Source organism: Battus philenor, unplaced genomic scaffold (genome assembly GCF_028537555.1).
Source record: "Battus philenor isolate CCGP_79_NKW_IND1 unplaced genomic scaffold, ilBatPhil1.0.hap1 SCAF_18, whole genome shotgun sequence".
Taxonomy (NCBI): Eukaryota; Metazoa; Arthropoda; class Insecta; order Lepidoptera; family Papilionidae; genus Battus; species Battus philenor.
This window is the reverse complement of record NW_027181680.1, coordinates 12781346-12801745: the sequence shown is the minus strand read 5'-3', so window position 1 is coordinate 12801745 and position 20400 is coordinate 12781346. Positions and strand designations below refer to the sequence as shown.

The following is a 20400-nucleotide window of genomic DNA, read 5'->3' as shown; positions in this document are numbered from 1 at the left end:
ATCATAAGATAAAAAAATCTATCGTAACTCACCATTTAATAAAATCTGAAATTCAATTGAATCAGCTTCCCAATCGATACCTGCAAAGATAAAAAAATAATTGATTAATACGTTTCCCAGAGACGGTTACGGTCAAAGGCAACTGTGTCGCCGGCCGGGTCTGCAGTTAAAATCGTAACGAGCAAAAACCACAGCAGAGAACGGGAGCGGGTCAGCCGTGTCAACAGCTAACCGGTAGTGATGCGAAGTTATCGCGTAATCTTATCGATAAAATTAATTAATTAATTAATATAATTAATAATAGTGATAACTGGTTTGAAGTCAAGGTGAATTCCCCGACCAGATCGTGGTGCATCTGAACACCGGCAGTCTCACATGTGGCGCATTAGGAGTTGAAATCCAGTTTTTGTTACAGGAGAGAATAGAGGAGAGCAACATCGCCTTCTTAATGGAACAAGTGGAAAGCCTCCAGACATTCCCATAATATTGTAAAAAGGTGATAAGTAGGTAAATAAAAGACAACAAAACGTAATAATAGTCGGAAAAGGTGAAGAAAATTCTTTGATAAAGAAATAAGTAATAAAAATTGTAAAAAACCAGTCCAGGAAGAAATGGTAAAGGAAAAAAAATGTCTAAATGGTAATGGAATTAAAAGGAATTAAAAATGATTTGAGCGAAAAGAAGAAAGAGTGAGAGAAATTGAGAATGACGTAAGAAGAGCGAGAAAAGAAATAGGAATTGAATAAATCATTTGAGAAATTGTCTCTGCGTACCCAAGACAGGGGAATATAGGAGAGGTCCACATTAACGATAGCCATTTAAAAAAATAGTGATAACGTGGCGGTAGACAAGCGCAGAAAGAGTGAGAGGTATTAAGAATGACGAGGAAAGAAATAGAAAGTGAATAAATCATTTGAAAAATTGTCTCTGCATACCCAAGACAGGGGAATATAGGAGATGTCCTCCCATAGGAGAGGCTCGAACCTTAAGGTAATGTGTTTAGGAAATGCTGCTCTTTATTATCCGTCAACATCTTACCTTAACTGGCTCTTGCACCATACATACGTCTGTTATAGAGGTAGACCTTTTTGATGGACGTCCTGCGCTGCGCCGGACATATACAGGATGTACAGAATAAATTAATAAAGCGTCTTATAGTGTTGCACTGTATATATATACTAAAATATATTAATCTCGATAAATGAAAGTTAAGTAAGAAAAGGACCAATATTTAGCCACTTCCGCACATCATCTTCAGGAGTTATGTTACACCGATAAGTGCCAAACACAGAGTGACTCTGTGCTTGAACTCCTGAAGATGCCCCGTGGAGGGGTGAAACACGTGTCGAGTAATTTGGCGGTGGCGGTTGTGTGATTCGCATTGTTTGCCGCATACGCATTTATCAGCGGGCTGGTGGGCGGTGCATTTCATTGCACGACTACCACTGCATGTGCGGAAGTGGCTAAATATTGATGCTTTTCTTACTTAGGATGGACTTCCGCGAGGTAACGCCTGATTCCATTAAATGAAAGTTAATAAAATTATCGATATATCAAATCGGTTGCTACATTCCCATCACTATTTCATTCGAGTTATCAATTTAAATGAATTGGCTTACACTATTGATTGTACGCAGCAATATATCACCCGAAATCAGATGGTCACACCTATCTCTCTCGAATGTCTTGTAGCGGTATGAGATGGACTTATCTGCTAGAAGTGTCAGTGATGGATAAGTGAAATTACAGCAGCAATGCTTCCATGCCGGCTTGTTGAAAGTCATCGATCTAGTTATATATCTATATATAGCATAGTGAGAATATATTTGAGGTATATATATATATATATATATATATATATATATATATATATTCGATTCATTTTGTGTTATAATTACGTTATCATGTTACATCTGGATAGATTGACCTCAATTTTACTGTTAAATGTATTTATGATGTTTATGTTACATTTATACAAACACTTCTTTACGAACGAAGGCATTTTCTACTATTTAATCGTGTGTGCAGTGAAGATATTTATTAATAATGATTGGTAAATTAGCTAATTATTAACAAAGAAAAAAATGAGGAGGAAATTAAAAAAATATTTAATATATACTGTTGGCAAGCGCGTAGACTGTATATAAGGATTAAAAAATTGAAAATGATTATGGTAATTTATTTATAATTTTAAAAAACTAAGTAACAGTGAAATATACGTAACAATAGACTGTCAGAAAAAACGAACAAGCAAAACTGCATCGCGACACAAACTGTCAATGTATAAAGTATAAATAAATACAAAACTAACTTTTAAGTTAAACGGTTTTTTGATACCCATATTGTGGTGGTTGTGGAAAAATATGTACCTAGTCCGCCATATTGGAACGGCGTCCATCTTGAATTTTAAATTATGACATAATCATCGTGTTACTACTAGTGTAGCCCTTTCATTTAATACCGATATTGAGGGGGTTAAGAAAAAATACGTAATCCGTCATTTTGTATCGGCGGCCATCTTAGATTTATAATGTTATTGATTTTATTATATTGTATTGTCACTTAAATTAAATGTGTGTACCAAATTTCAGATCAATCTGACAACGGGAAGGTGCTTAACCCTTCTTTGCATGGTGATGGAAATTTCCATCATAACATTTAGTCAACAAAAAAAGATACTCAAAACCCTTGTAACGTAAATTTGTTGTTGCTCGCAACTTTTTAAGCGACTATTGCGTACAACAAAACGCGGTTGTCGAAAAATAGCAAAGGTCACTGTGAATTACCAGACCTAGAACTTGTTATGCTGCTGTTTGTTGAGACTGGAAGAAAGGAGCGAGATTTTAAATTGTTTTATGGAAATAAACGGAGATATAAAATACAATAAAAAATGAAAATAAGTGGAAAAAAGGTTTGTTTTCATGTTTTTGTTATTTTATGTACAATTTATATCAAAACACTATAAATGAATTTCTCAAAACGTTGTGATAGAAATTTACATCACTATGCAGTAACTTCACTTGTAATGTATGGGAATTTTTTTTTGTAAATGTTTATTTTGTTGTTTTTTTTGGGGAAACTTGAATGAAAGAGATATTGCAGATTATCTTTGTAAGTTATAAGGCGGTTGGCTCTCAGAAGATGGCCTTAATGACCAAGATTCCGATGATGAAAACCACGATGCTGATGAAATTATAAGTTTTGCACGAGGAGAATGATGATGACGATGTGAATGAAACTGCTGATGTTGAACCTCCTCTTGTAAAACCAGACGATCAAGAACCCTCCTACACATCAAATTCATCTAATTTGCAGTCTTCATCCAGTTTTCCATTTGACAAAAGAAACTTGATTTGGAAAAAAAGAATCTGATGTGTGACACAGATAAAATTACTTTCTTGGGGAGTTCTGCTGCTTCAGGTGGTCTATCACACCTAGAAACTCCATATCAATGTTTTAACCATTTTATCACTGAAGATTTTATCAAAACATTACTAAAGGAGACAAATTTATATAAAAAACAGAGTAATCCCAGTTCATCTATATCATTTACAGAATATGATTTGTATAAGTTCTTTGGTATATTATTATACATGCCAGTAATCAAATTTCCTAGCACAAGATCATACTGGTATACATACTGATATTACTTGTCCGTTTATTGTCCAAGAATACAATAAACATATGGGAGGAGTGGATCTCATGGATAGCTTTTTGGGCAGAAATCATATAAAAATGGGGTCTAAAAAGTGGTATTTGCGTATTTTTTTCATCTATTTGATCTTGCTATTATAAACTCTTGGATTGTTTATAAAAAAAATGCTCAAGAAAGTGATGAACCTAAAAAGAGTCTGCTTACAATGGGCCAATTCAGAAATGAATTGTCCTTTGTGCTATGCAACAAAGAAACCACCAAAGCAGCTAAAAGACGACGTCCTGGTACCAGTGTACTAGAAGAAGAATTACAATCAAAAAAAGAAAAGATTCTCCAGCTCCACCGCCTCCAAAAGACATAAGAAAAGATGGTGCTGAACATTGACCAAAAGTAGGTGGGTCACCCCGGTGCAAATTTCCCAAATGTAAAGGCTATTCTACAATTTCGTGTAATAAATGTGGCGTCAATTGGTGCTTAAATAAAATAATTATTGTTTTTTGAATTATCACTAAGAATAAAGAAGACTAAGTAAACAACCTTTTTATTTATTTAGTACCGGGCTAAATGTGTGAAACTGCATGATGATGTAAATTTCCATCATATTGTTTTTTACATAATACATATTTTTATTCACACTAGGATTTTTTTTAATATTTTTCCTTTAATCTAGAGCATTAATTACATCACCCTGATTTATTTTAAAAAAATAGTAAAAATCATGCAAAGAAGGGTTAAATTTCAATTTCTAATTTTGATCCAAATAAATTCCGTACAGGTCGAACTAAATAAAACCGTTTAAAAACAAATATATATATATATATATATATGTGTGTATATATATATATATATAATAAAATCCGAAAATCGTGATGATTCTATTACCTTGTCAAAGATAAACAAAGTCTGGTTTCGTAAATGATTTTATATTAGTACAAGCCAAGTGGATTGGCGTAATAATAAATACCACAAGGTATTGGACATATACAGTGGGCAGAACATATGAAGGCAGCGTAGGATATACACCCACAAGGTAGACAGATAGCTTTGTTAGGATCACAAGAGCTAGGCGCTAAAAACTTTAATATTAGAAATTTTCGGAGAAGTTTATCATCCAGTATAGGAACATCATACGACTAGAAGAATGTTGGCCTGGTGGAAATGAATCTGTGACATATGATCATAAAGTAACAGTTCTTAACCACTGATCCTCTACTGCGCTAGAGATGTTATCTGTTTTTAATTTACGCGTGGGAAAGAAACACTGACCTCGCTTATGCAATTCTTTAATATTCCTTTGGTCGATTTATAAAATTGTATTTTTTATTAAGTTTTTTTTATTTCTCAGACAACGATTTCCCTTTCAAACAAGGACATTTGAACATGAATGAGGCGATGATTTTAGAACTTGTTATTTTTTATTATAACGAATTGTTTTACATCGTTTCTGGTGAAGTTATTTCTACCAGCTCGAGGGATTTTTGCAGCTTCATCGGAAGCGAGTCCGCCGTTCTTAAGGATCCGCGAAATTAAAAAAGTACACTGACCATATCCCATTTTTTATATTAGCTCTCCGTCCTTGTATTTACTATTCCATTTAAAAATGTTAAGATATAAACTAAACTTGAGTTCTATTTCTGGGTCTCTTGCGCTAAGACACTCTATGGAGGTTCTATCTAAGGCATGGATGCACAAACTGCGGCCCGCCGACAGCAAAAATAATACTCTCGTACATTCGAAAAATATTGAATTCTACTCCAGAATAAAACCAAAAAAATTAATTACCTATACTTCTGGCGGCCGGCCCGCCATCAGTTCATGATTTGCCCTAGTGGCCCTTTCTTTATGAGTCTGTGCAACCATGATCTAAGGGATCCAAGAGCTGAAAGGTTTGATAATTCGGTGAAACAATAAATGTATAAAGTTTTTAGGACTCCCCGAATGTTTATTCCTTAAGACGTGTATTTTAAGCGCCTTTAAAACTAAATGAAAATGTAAATGTCAACTGTAATATTAAAAGATACATAGATTTTGTTGTGGGAATTATTTTTTTTTTTTAAGTAGAATCTATTTTCCACAGACATTAGCATCCATGTTCTTTATTATAAAATTACTATTACATTTAATAATTCCAATTCTTCTTTTGCTTGCGTTTTTGTATGTTACAGTGTTTACTGAGTCTCTTAAACAATTTCCTAAGTGTTGGTGTTTTGTTTATTTTTAATGACGCCAGAACAATGTCCAGTTTTTAACATTACGGTTCGTGCGATCACTTTCTGATCCCCTACTCCATATGGCAATTAAATCCTGAGTAAGTGAGATCGCAGCTGTTCTACCAGCAGCATAGGAGCAGCATGTAATGTAACGCCATGGCAACCAGTATGCCACAGAGATGGCATGCGGTGGACACTTGCTATGGGTTTATTCGAGGCACGTACCCGAGTCGGGACGCTAATAGTGGCTGGTCCGGGAGCTGTTCCACAAACGATGGACGCGGCACGAAGGCGCGACTATTAAACCAATTACGAGTTGGCGGCCGTCCGTGCAAAAAACTGACGGTCGCACGCGCTATGTGTGCCAACGTGTTCACCACGTTCTTTTAAAACATAGGACATAATAATACTCTCGTTATTATGAATGAGTTATGTTTATAATTTCAAAGTTCGTATTCTTCCGTTTGGAATGCTGAAATTGAAGGATGTCATTATAAAGGGGACCACAATTTGGTTCTCGTCTCATCTAGCATTATTCTTAAGAGTGAATGATAACTATAGATGATCTTGTGGGAGTCGTATATACACTGATGTGATGTCTGAATGAATAATAGGTGTAAGATTTTGTGGGCGAGCGTAGCCGACGGGCGAACTTAGTGTGCCGAATTAGTGCAGCGGGCACATGCACGCACCGGTGACGCGGGTGCAGACCTTTTGTTACTTTTGTTTCTTTCGTTTCTTTTATTTCTTTTGCGCCTTTGTTCTATTGCCTGCTTTCACTCGGTCGCAGAGCACATTGCGCCCCAGAGTCCTACGACGAATGCACGTCCTTTTTGCTCGCACTCAAGCGCTAATAAAAATTTGTTCGTGTGTTAAATAAATTGATAAAGTGTTACAAATATCTTTTAATAAGACGCTAACTCCTTTAATCTAAATTGGAAATCAATGTAAATAAATGAATGACATCATCATTTTCATGTCAGCCGATAGACGCCTTTTTTTGGTATCGGGAGAAATCTTTTGGATTGACATTAGTACTTTGCCCTCTGGGAGAAGGAGAGAGTGAGAGTTGTAGTATTAGTCGTTGTTTCAATCTATAAACGTCGGCTGCAAGTCATAGGTCTACCCCAAAGATATCTATGGGTGGATAAGCCATAACCGCCACGACTGGCAGACAGGTTGGCGAGGTAGTGTTTGGTATTATGGTACTCAGAGGATGCTGCTGACCATCCTCTGGAAACTTGATTGTAAGCAGTGGCAATCCTATATAATTATGTACAAATTGTCAATATGTAAGACTGTAACCAGGGAATCAAACCCGCGACTTATGATCGCAAATCACAGTCCTTACCGACAGGCTACTATTGCACAATGTGGGATTTCTGCTCTCTAAAATCAACTAAGTGGTTGTCTTTGGTACCTGTGCAGGAGTTGCCAGATCTCCTATGGAACAAGCAGCTGCCACTAATTTACCTGCAAATACATAAATCCACGCTGTATCGCAGAAACATGAAACCACACTGACTATGTCGTTGCTCTACTTTTTGGAGAATCTACCCACGTCTTTCTGGTTTGTGGTCTCCACTCGAAAACCTTTTGGCCGCCTAACTAACAACCGTTGATTCGACGATGTATCCCGTCCACTGCAACTTTGATTCTTCTACTGATCATCACATTCCTTATTAGATCCTGAATGATATAATTGTCAATATCTTGAAAACTTTTGTGAACTTCCATATATACGCCTTAGTAAACTACATGTATATGTTTTTTTTTCTTAAAATGACTATTTTTGTATTCACCGAAATAATTTATATATTAGTTGCGTAACTAATATATAAAAAATATTTCGGACTGTCCTATAAAAGGATATGTTATGGTCACCGCATTCTATACAGTCGCGTGCACGGCCGACGGCGAGAGTGAGCGAGGCGACAAAAACCCTAACGAGTTAAAAATTCAGTGCCATATTTTTTGAAAACAACATTCAGGACTTTCATTCATTCATCCAGGTCATTCATTATTCATTTACTACGGTACAGTCAGCACGTAAATTAGGGTTGTGTCTCAAATGCTACACACTTATTTCAGTATTATTTCACGCTTTTTTAAGACTTCTTTTTAATTATTATAAAATATTTTTACTTTTAGCATTTGCAATGTCGATAAATACGTAAATCAGTTGTCTAGTATTTTTTAAATGAATTTTAAAAATCAGTGCCTTACGCATGGCCAATATGTGGTCTGTTATGAAGTTGGAAAAAACAATACCATTGTTAACGTACCTGAAATAAAATTGTATACTTTATTGTAGTACATTAAACCTTATTTTTAGTGTTTCAAATTGAATATTAGTAGATAAGACACATTAACACTATACAGCTCTACTCGGGTAGAGCGCTTTACTATATATCTACAACTGTAATGCGTCTGTCCAGCTTCTGTTTTATTTCTATATTCACGGACCTTTTCGCTCCGTGAACTCAGTTTTATTGAAGCTGTAAAAACCCAAGAGATAACAGGATCAAATTCAATCAAAACCAAGCATCAAGCAAGCTAAGACATTACAATACAGTGCTTCGCTATAGATGTGAAAGCTTTATACGAATAAATCTGTACATCACTTTCAGTTAATTAATGTATAATAAACCCTATTTAAAAATCAATGGTTTCAGAAATAATAAAAAACGTAACAATATAGTAAGAAAAAAAGTCTAAATTTGTGTTACTACAGATTAAAAATAATTATTGTTTACTATCTGTGCCTGTAGAATTTGTACTGTCATAAGTTATTGGACTATCCTATTCTAATAATATTAATCAAAATATTCAATTTAAATCACTACTAAATACAATTTGTTAGCGCATATACAATTCTCACTTGTACGAAACTAAAACACATGATCTGTTTATGTTGCAGCGATACGCGAGTCTTAAAACTTCAATCTAAAGTGAAGTGTAAGTTGAAAAATAAATTAAAGTTATATATTTTAGAGCGATTACTGTATACAGAGTGATCAATGATCTATACATAAATATATATCTATATTAAATATTATACACCACACCTATAACCAATAATTCAGAATAATTTTATCATTAAAATAAACTGGTATTCGACAACCCTATGTTATATCGCATAATCGCAACAATAATGGATAGCATTAGGCCAGTAGCAGCCTATTTACTTATCTCTTGAAGTTATAATGGGAGATCATTTCGTGGCCCGACCAGCTCTCACCGGCGTAGGTTTAATGGCCTCCAAGTGTTGAACCACTTCCTGCAGTATTAAAACATTTCGCATTGCTGTAGTTAACTGTAATGAATAATGAATATAAAATTGGTCACCACATATTTCTATATGCGATCTTTTCACCTGCAAAAAAGGTTCCCAAACTTTATCAGGCGGCTCATCCCTAGGTTCCACGGGAAAGTCGACGTTGACGAAAACACGGAAATATGAAATTCGAAAGCGTTCCTTTTTAGAAAAATTATCTATTTTCTGTGGTGAAAATCAAAATATGTTAGCTTGATTTCATCTTTTAATGTAGGTAGACAAAAATTTAAAAATTCTAGAAACTGTTACATGTAAAACTTTGACATTTCATATTCAATGCCGTTCGATTAGCGGTACGTATTTGGTTGTTTTGTCCACGTAACAGCCGACAGCGGATATAGGTTAGAGCGTGCCGCTTTGGGTCAATTCGCGCGACGAATTCCACCATACGACTGGCGTACATGCTCCGGCGTACACATTACGAGCGGCTAGCGGGAATAGTAGCGGAGCGGTTGTTGTTTTGAAATTTTAATTATTTCTTTTATCCAACATTTGTTGGGATGATAAGAACAGGCAAAATAAATAAACGAAATTTATTTACTGAGAATATGGGCCTTGTTATTTAACGAAATAAAATGGGCGCAATCGTAATTAATAGCAATAAATAAATCCTGCAATTTTATATAATAAATTACTCAGCACCAAAATTAAATAACATGATCAGAATGACCTATTGTTTATTTAAGATAGTTTGCTCTATATTAATTGTTGCAGTAGATGTATAAACGTATTCTTCTTTTCAGGCAGTGGATGCCTTATTCCAAGGTATAGGCCTCTTCCAAAGAAGATTGATGACCGACCCTGAGCTGCCTGCATCCAGCGAACATCTGCGCCCTTAACCCTTTCCACTCCAAGGCTGTTATGTAGCATCGATAAAATTTAATTGAATTATAGTATCTTGCGATTTTAGAATATGTTTCATTCATTCGTGATTCAAACATTTTAGTAACAAAAATCTTTCCTGTTTTAAAATGTTCCGCAAAAAGAAGTATTACACCATGTCGAGTATCACTCGACAGTGGAGCTTGTGGAACAAAATCAGTGTTGAGTGACACTCGACATTGGAGTGGAAAGGGTTAAATATGGCATCGGTCTACCTAGTGAGGGGTTTACCCCACGCTACATCCACCAGCTCGTGGTCGTCAATCCACTGCTACTTCAAAGGAGCAATTTTGATATACGTCGGTGATCTTAGTTCTTCTGCAGATCTCCTCATTTCTGATTCGATGTTGCAGCGACATTCCTAACATAGCCTACTCCATTGCTCTCTGTCATAAGTGACTACATCTCTGATTCGTATGTCATCACCGATTATACAAATTGGTGAAAGACATTCGTCTTTAAACATTGCGGTATTATTATTATATTTTAGTTTGATCTAGTTGAAATTACATGTAAATGTTATTAATATATCATTTTTAGAAGTGAATAGTGTCTAATGACGTCATAATCTTTCCGCTAGCACTACGGCCCCACCCTGTTCAAGCTCCAATCGCATTAAGTTTAACAGCGTATGACTGATTTAAGTAACGTTAGGCGATTTGACGAACATGGCCACTGGTCACGGTATCGTAAGTGTGTCAGATGGTGTGAGGAAGCAGACTGCACTCGCGTTCGCATATTTTTAAAACTAGACACTTGGTATTCGACATAAAAGTTGAACACTATTACGTATCTTGTATTAATACGACTTCAAACATTTGGTTTATTGCTCGCTTCAATACAAATTAACCTGTAGCAATGATGAATCTATCATCATCATCATAATGTCAGCTGATTGACTCCACTTCAAGGTCTCTTCCAAAGACTCTTGCAGTCGACGGCCATATGAGCTGAAAGGTACTCGAATGGCGACCATAAGCCGGTAGACGCTATATGGGCAGGCCCACAATGGGACATCAACAACATAGTCAAACATATCATTGATCTTAAAAAGTTACTTGTAACTTATAAAAATAAAAATGAACTGTAACATAAAAATGTGACGCCATTTACAAATAGGAGCACGACGCTATTCATTGCGCGTTCCAGGTAATAAATGCGAACAAAAACGAACGCGCACGCATCTGTGGACGCGTACTAATTAGCCGCGTTCGTCAGTTTTTTATTGTCGCCTTGTTACTCGGTAACGGAGTACGTGACGTAAGAATACTTTGCAAAGTATTTTTTTTTTCAATCTTATGAATATAACGATAAAGTCTATTTTGTGGTGTACCAAATCAAACTACTATAAAATTATATTGGTGAACGTCATATTAAGGTCAAAGTCCCTGATCAAGAGGGAATCGCAAATCAAATAGGAGGACAACCCTCGATCATACTAGACAGAAGGGATGCTGGAATTTCTTCCGCCGCGTCTATCAGCGCTAACGCTTTCTGGCTATCGGCTAAACCGAGGTCGTTTCATGAAACGTTCACCAAATCAATCTAAGTTTTTGGCGTCGAATTCGAGTGCCGGTCTGGCGTAAAAATCAGGGAGGAGTCAATAGCCTCCCTGATAAGCGAAAAAGAGACCAAAAATTCATTCATCACCCTCTGTAAAAAAAATTATAAATAATGCTATAGAAAGAAATAAAAAGTAAATATTGCAAATAAATAGACAATAAAGACAAAATAAAAGCAAAATAATATATAATACTGTGATATAAAATAGCAATGTAATTTAAGAAAATGTAAAAAGAAATGAGGAATGAATGATAGGTGATACAGAGCAAAAGGGAAAGACAGTAGAATTGTGGAATGAAAGAATAGACCGAAAGACAATGTGAAGTATGAAAGAAAATAATAAAAAATTCTGTGAAAAATTAAATAAATTTGCCCAAAAAGTCCCCGTCCCACAAAAGATAGCGGGTACGAGAGGCCCCCAATAGCGGGGGCCATAAAAAAAAAAGTTTTTGGCGACCTCTCAATCTGGTAAAATAGTAGTACCGGACGTCAAGCTTTGGTACTTTAAAACAGTTCTTAGACTAGGCGCAATCTACGCCCTACCATTTCATAACCGCTCAATCTGCAAATGCCAATCGTGCACCAGGGAGAATCCTATTTAAAAAAGTTGAGCGGATTTTGGTCGGGATGTCTTCAGATGGAAACAGGAATGTGGAGATACGTAGACGAAAAAGTAATAAGTAAGAAAAGGACCAATATTTAGCCACTTCCGCACATGCAGTAGTCGTGCAACAAAGTGCACCGCCCGCCAGCCCGCTGATAAATGTGCATGCGGCAAACAATGCGAATTACACAACTGCCACCGTTAAATCACTCTCAACACGTGTTTCACCCCTCCACGGGAAATCTTCAGGAGTTATGTTACACCGATTAGTGCCAAATACAGAGTGTTCACCTGATCCCATTAAATCATTTGAAAAATTGTCTCTGCGTACCCAGGACTGCGTAGACAGGGGAATATAGGAGAGGTCCACAAACAAACAATACCACAAACCACAAACATACAATACATAGCAAACAATGCGAATTACGTATAATATTTCTATTCTTGTTTGTAGTTTACCTTGTTTATTTAGAGAAAAGAAAGATAACTTTGTCTATCTCCGCCATTTTTAGACAGAAAATTATGGAAAAAATTGTCAAGATGTATTGATTGGATCGTAGATTGCAATAACTTCTTACTGTCCAAAGTGTCAATGTGTCAATAACTTCTGTGAAACAAATTTTATATTTTTAGCTAACCATTAATCTTTAATCACGAGAATTAATGTTAAAACTAACTAATTGCAGTTAAATGGTTTGAATGTCATTTCTTTAATCAGGTAACTACCTATAATTTGTTTACTTGTTTGAATTTTACAGAAATTATTACTGTGTTTGTAACTCCACAAATATAATAAAGCAATTTATATATATATATATATGAAAATAATTATTTGAATCGATTAAAACAACTCATTAATGTGCAGTGTTTAAACGTAGCTATTAACAAAGTAAGTTAATGCATTTGACATTTTCGTATCGACATAAAAACCGTGCGGTAAAATCTCAGACACGCTAACCGTGTAATAGGGCGGTCGGCATATTTCTGCGTACGTGTTAAAAGGCTGTATTTATTGGTCCTATTTACATTGCAGGTAGTACAGTCTATTTTAATGTTTATTAGGATTTAAGGGGACATTATTGTTTTTAGTACTCTATAATATGCTCCCAAGGTACTGTTCCAAATCAATGTCAGTTTTATAATAATGGAATCATTTGTTATCTTTACATTTGTTCTTTGTATCTTGACTTTGTTTTATTTATTACCTATTCACTCTAAAAAGAGATTGTCAGAATGGTCCAATTTGATAAATATTAGAAAACAAATTGCGATAATACGGCTACTAAACTATTGATAAATAAACGATTGATTCATTCAACACTGAGAATTAAACTATTTATTTATTATGTTAAATATATTAATTTATATTTTCCTTTCGCAATGCATTATATATTTACTCAAGTCAATAACTTGTCTATTAGTGCATCTAATCTATATAAGGATATTAAAAAAATTAATATCTGTCTGACAGTACTAAATAGATTCAAAACAAACATGAAAATTTGGTTCTATTATTACATTTTTATATATACTGGTTATTTTAATATATATATATATATATATATATTTGGTTCTATTATTATATATACATTATGAAAGTTGAAATATATCGTTTATACCTTTTTTTGTATAGTACCATGTTTGGTATAAGTTATAATTTACAATACCCAGCGATATATATTGCACATCGACCTTTGGAAAGAGACTATCTCTGTCCCACACTTCCTATGTGACGTTTTGTCAATCGTTGTATTTCGTGCGACAGAGATAACGCTCTAGGATGCCGAAATTAGCCGATTGTCTCTTTCTAAAGGTCGATATGCAATATTTATCATCAGATACTATACTTCTACTGTTATTACCTCGTGTGATAAGACAGCTCTTTATACTTTTTTGTATATTACTGTACTAACTATTTCAATGTATCCTAAAGTGTACAATAAAAAATATTAAATAAAAGTAAATAAATAAAATGATATTACGTGTCGATGTATAATTAAACAGATAATTGCAACCCTTTAAAGTGATGTGTAAAATTTCTAGATTTAGCCAGTATAATTAAAAACGCTTGCGTTCATGAAATTGATTCAATAGCCACTTTCTAACGACACCTTAACATAATAGCGATTATACACACCCTTAGACATTTGGGGCCATTAAGTAAACGCGATTGGCTATGAAGTTGGCGTTTTGTTTATACATTATAGAACAACTTACATAAATTCTTTGTATATAATAATTATACTTTTGTATATATCAGTGGTGGTCAAGCTCTTTGATAATGCAAGCCATTGTTCGAAATTTAAAATATTTTGCAAAATTTTGAAACACGCAAAAGAATGTTTTAGATCAAAAATTATATTAATTGAAATTATTTAAACAAAAGTACAAAACATGTGTATTGAAGTTAAATATAGCACACGTATATGACAGCACTCCTAATAATACTTAAGATACTGGTTAGTTAATTACGATCGGTGTTTGGATTTCTCTAATTCTATGGTGGAATAATAATAATAATTACTCACACCAGTAATTTGTTTCGATTTTCTAGGAGCTGACAAGGGTTATATAAATTTAAATAATTCGACAAATCAATCGGAGTCAAAAGGCCGCAGTTTGGCCACCCCTGGTATGTTGTTTGAAAGCTTTGAAAATTGCGAAACGATTATTATTTGAAAAAAGCCTGTTTATCTAGGAGACCTAATTATCTGTGTGATAAGGTCACCGCACCATCAGCATGTGCTTTGGGATCTCCACCATGGGATGTTGAAGCCAGACTACAATCCTGGATATATCAAAGGCGCTTGGAGCTACGGGTTTGCGATAGAACTTCGCCGGAGGAATTGGAATCACAGACGTCTTTCATTCGACAGTTGTTGTTAGGATGGTGGGAAGAACTATTGGATTGCTTATCCAAGAGCAGAAGGCATAATTAGAAACTTAATTGTAACAGAGCCGACGGTGGGGGGGTTTTAGTCAGTAAAAGTCTGACACTGCCTGGGCCCTCCATTCCCAGGCGTCCAATGAGGATCCCCCCCCCCCCGTCTACAAATTGTAATTTAGTAAATATAGGCTCTGACTACGTTAGAGGAAAACTTGTGATAATAAATTTAAAAAAAAAGAGCAGAAGGCGCCGAGAAGAAGACATGAAATCGTAACATTCTTGTCAAATTCTAAACTGTAAGAAAAACATTTTAAACGGAATTATCTATCTAAACAGGTCAGGAACTCTATGAACAGTAAGTGAAATTAAATAAATTTTACATTTCCACTTGAGCGATTTTAAAAAAAAAGTATAACTGAGTGAATTGAGCTCGGAGTTGATCATTCGGAAAAGTGGACGCGCAGTGAAATCTGAGAGAAATTAGCGAGAAACATTAGCCCGATGATGCCGGAGTGTAGCGCATGCTATCGCGATCGCCCGCTCGGATCAGCTGAGCGGATCGATCGATCTGCGCCGGCGCAGATGTCACAGAACCACGAGAAACATATTGATATTTATGAGCAGTCCCTTTTACATATATTCGCCAGCGAATAGCTGTCTCTCAAATAGTATAGAGTAGTATAATCCGTGAAAATATCACAAAGACTTTGTAATGAAATTCAAAAAACAAATTTTATGATATAACTCTTATTGCTTTCCTAATGGCATTTACAGATGCCACAGTAGAACGCAAAAGGTGTTTTGACTAAGAAGTATTTTAAGTTGACTTAGCTTGGGATTTATCAATAGAACCTCGGCTTGGGCCGGTACTATTTTAACGGAATGATTGACTTCATCAAGAATATGCATATAAGTTTTTATTTAATTATTATTTATAACTTCATAAACGTACCTTATTTATCATTCTTGTTTTTCACGTTTAACCATCAAGTAGATGTAATGTCAAAAGAAATATGGAGTGAAAAGATTGTTACACTGCTGAGAGTAAAATAATGACTTATGTTTAGGACCGCTGTGTTTATTGTTTGAAAATTCCTCGTATACATATATACAATATGTTAGTACGTTGATTCATCACCGAAATAATGTTAGTAAAGTCGACAATTGGCATCATCCTTTGTCAGCTAAAATTTTTACATCTATTTTTATTATTTCATTCTAGTATCTAAGACACATACTAAACTCAAATACTAAACAAAATAATATTTTAAGAAGTAAATAAATAAAGCTTTTACATCTATTTACATTCAACCTGTACAGTCACTTTGAAATATGTTACATTAATTTATTTTTTATGACTCGATATTCCAATAGATTTTGACAGCAAAATTTGCAGGGATAGATAGTAGATTAATAATTATTTTAAACGCCTTATCTTACTATATTATTACTTATACCCCTTTACCTTTTCAAAGCTACCTATAATAAAATATGATATACAATACGTCTAAATATAAAATAAACGATTCTTTAGCACCATTACAATATCAGGTAGGAATGCGTCCATCTTACATTAATATTCACACGACAGCCGCTCCGTGGAAAGGAATTTGAAAGTGGAACGAATCCTATCATAAAAATAATAAACGCAACGAGATAATGTCTCCGTGCATTACAGGTGGAACAGATAATACATCTGGCACATTTGCATAGGCAATATTTAAACACGCGCAGACATATAAAGTTCATAAATCAGAAAGTAGTGTATAAAAAACTTTCTTCCTTCCAAAATTAAGGCAATGCTTGTGTAATAACCCATTTTACTTATTGACTATGGTTATGTGTGCAATTTTGATCTGAATGTAGACCTTCTCAACAAACTAGACCGCCTTCTTAATAACTGTATTCGATTTATTTTCAATATCCGCAAATTCGAAAATATTTCTTCCTACCGTCTATAAAATGGCTGCCTATACGACAGCGCCGTCCCTTCGTGCACTAACTACACTTTTCTCTTTATTCTCTTCTTCTACTTCACCTGCTTATTTAACATCTCAATTCCAGTTCGTAGCCAGTGCACACCAAAAAACATTTCGCTATTAGCAATCGTCTATTTAGATGTCCTCCCTATTGTACCGACTTTACTCACTTCTACACAATACAAGCGATATCAGGATGATCAGGAATCGTTGCGCATTCAAAGCGAAGGTTGGAAGTAAGATTTTATGTTTTATTATAGTTAGTTTTTTTTTAAAATCTTAGTCATTATTTTACTTCTCAATTTGATTTAAATTTTTGTATTTTAAGATGTTTTTTTAATTTTTATGAGGCCTCTGCTATTAGGACCTCTCCTTCCACCCCTATTTTGTTGGGAACAGAGTTTTTTATTTAAAAATTTTTTCACATGAATTTTTTATTTTCGTCCTAGTCTTGGGAACAGAGTTTTTTATTTAAAAATTTTTTCACATGAATTTTTTATTTTCGTCCTAGTCTTCCATAGTTCACAATATCTTTTTTTCTTCCATCTATCATTCCATAATTCCATCTTGCTTTCTCAATCATTCCAACATTTCAGTTGTATTTTCTATTGCAGTATCACATCTCATGTACATCAATTTTACATTTTTTATTTTAATTTCAATAAATCTATCTTAATAAGATTAAATATATAATAAGACTTACAATATTTTATGTTTAACTATGTTTTATTCCTATTAATTACATATTGTGCAACTTTTCTGAAGAATTTGAGGACGGACTCTCTTGCATCCATCCTTTTAGGATGTTGTAGGTGAACTACCTTAATTATCTCTGCATCGGCTTAGCTGTAACTGGTAGAGAAAGCTTTCGGCATTAAGTTCGAAGTTATACATTAATTGTATAAGAAGTGTAAAATATGTAAATCATAGCTTGAAGTAGTCTTCTAGCACCGCCCTGAGTAACAGATATTTAATGGAATCAGGCGTTACTTCGCGGAAGTCCATCCTAAGTAAGAAAAGGACCAATATTTAGCCACTTCCGCACATGCAATGGTAGTCGTGCAATGAAATGCACCGCCCGCCAGCCCGCTGATAAATGCGCATGTGGCAAACAATGCGAATCACACAACCGCCACCACCAAATTACTCAACACGTGTTTCAACCCTCCACGGGGCATCTTCAGGAGCTATGTTACACCGTATTAGTGCCAAACACAGAGTCAAACTAGGCACTAGTTTGACTCTGTGTTTGGCACGTGCGGCGGGCGGTGCATTTCATTGCACGACTACCACTGCATGTGCGGAAGTGGCTAAATATTGGTCCTTTTCTTACTGAGTAACAGAGTTCCGAGAGAAATAAAACACCGTCAAAAATGTTCATCGAATCCCGGATCTTACACGCTACGCGCTTCACATTAAGTCGGTCGACGTCTCACTTATCCGTTATGAATGTTAACCCTGTTTAGCGGCAATTACGTTTTATGCGGACGTTACTTTACTCTGCGAAGCGACGCACCGTTGCTTCATTAGCGGATTCCGTTCATTTGAATAAAATCGATTAATTTATCTTAACAGTATAATTTTAATTGTATTTATCGTATGTTATTTCATAATTATTTATCTTGAATACATTACGTGATGTGACAGACGAAGCCTATGTGCAGAAAGCTTCCATTGCTAGATTTAACAAGAATTGTCAAAGAACACTTGTTAGCTACACTATGACTTCATGTAAGAATGCACTTGACAATGATGTAGATCAGGGCTTCTTAAACTATGGGTCGCGACCCCAAATGAGGTCGCGTAGCAAAATTCTGGGGTCGAGAGATTTTAATGTCAAATATTCATATATAACATTTTATAACATCACTAGAGTTGGCGGAATACAGTGGACTTGCAGTGTCTAGACACGCGCATTTGTTGAAGGTTTTAAACTAATATAAATACAATTTTATAATGTTTTGTGCAATTTTTAATTTCAGATTTTTGTATGTTTCAAAACGAATTCTAAAACTACTAAATATATTGTTACCTAATAAATAAATCATCAAAAAATGTTAATTTATTTTTCTTTTACGTTTGTATGGGGTCGTCAAGAAACTCGCAATCATAAATGGGGTCGTGAATGACAAAAGTTTAAGAAGCCCTGATGTAGATGGTAGACTATTTAATGTTTGTTATATATGTAATTATATGTTATTTACACACAGGTAGATCGGCAACAGGTGTCGGATCGTAGGTAAGATTCTCATTTGACATCTGTCAGATGACGAGGTCTATGCTACATGCATGCCTAGAAAAAACATATCATCTAAAATTTACTTTACATTTGTAACTGCTTTTACATTTGCTGTCAATAACGAATCTACATGTAAGCTGTCGTTGAAATGACTTGTTTATGGGCTCACGCCGCCAAATAGTATTGACCTTGATGTTCAACTGAACTTATTATATAATTTACTAGCTGTTCCCGCAAACGTTGTTTTGCAAAGAAAAATAGGGTTTTAATTAACAAAAAAAATAAGGGTTGATCGTAGAGGGGTGAAAATTTAAGGTTGTATGTATTTTTGTATGCTGTATCATAATAAAATAAAAACCCAAAAAATTGTCTAAAAAATAAAAAAAATAATTTAGGGGTGGACCACCCTTATCACTTAGGGTATGAAAAATAGATAGTAGCTGATTCTCAGATCTACTGAATACGCATGTAAAATTTGGTAAAAGTCGGTCAAGCCGTTTAGGAGGAGTTCAAGTTCGAATACCGTGACACGAGAATTTTATATATTAGATTATAAGTGCAAACATTTGTGTAATTTAACTATAAAGCTAGTGAGGTCGTTCCCATAGACGCCCATAGAAAGGCGTAACCTCATAAGGCTGTAGTCAGGTATTAGCATGAAGAGAACTCTGCTGCCCATCCTCTGGAAACTTATTTATCTAATATATAAAATTCTCGTGTCACGGTGTGCGTGATCTAATTCCTCCGAAGCGGTTCGACCGATTTTCGTGAATCTTAGCGTGCATATCGGCCAGGGTGAAGAATCGGACATGTAGTTTTCCTCCCCTCTAAACCTTAACCACCCGTCCATGATTTTTTTTTTTAAGATACAGCATATAAAAATACAAACAACAATTTTCATCTCTCTACGATCAACCCTTATTTTTAATTTATTTTTTAATCTTTTCTAGAAATAACGTAACTAACGTTTTTACGTTGTCGTTAACAACGTTTGCGGGGTCAGCTAGTTAATTATATAAGATGAGAGAAGAGAAGATATGTATT

At 34.9% G+C, this 20400-nt stretch overlaps 1 protein-coding gene across 4 annotated transcripts in view; it reads right to left on the bottom strand.

The window, feature by feature from the left end:
- The window catches only part of smash (smallish), a 250339-nt gene that overhangs the window by 189134 nt on the left and 40805 nt on the right, over positions 1 to 20400 (bottom strand). For all 4 annotated transcript variants that reach the window (XM_068763759.1, XM_068763764.1, XM_068763765.1 and 1 more), the window contains exon 2: positions 33 to 80. The gene's annotated coding sequence lies outside the window, so the exon portion shown is untranslated. The remainder of the gene's footprint in view (positions 1 to 32; positions 81 to 20400) is intronic.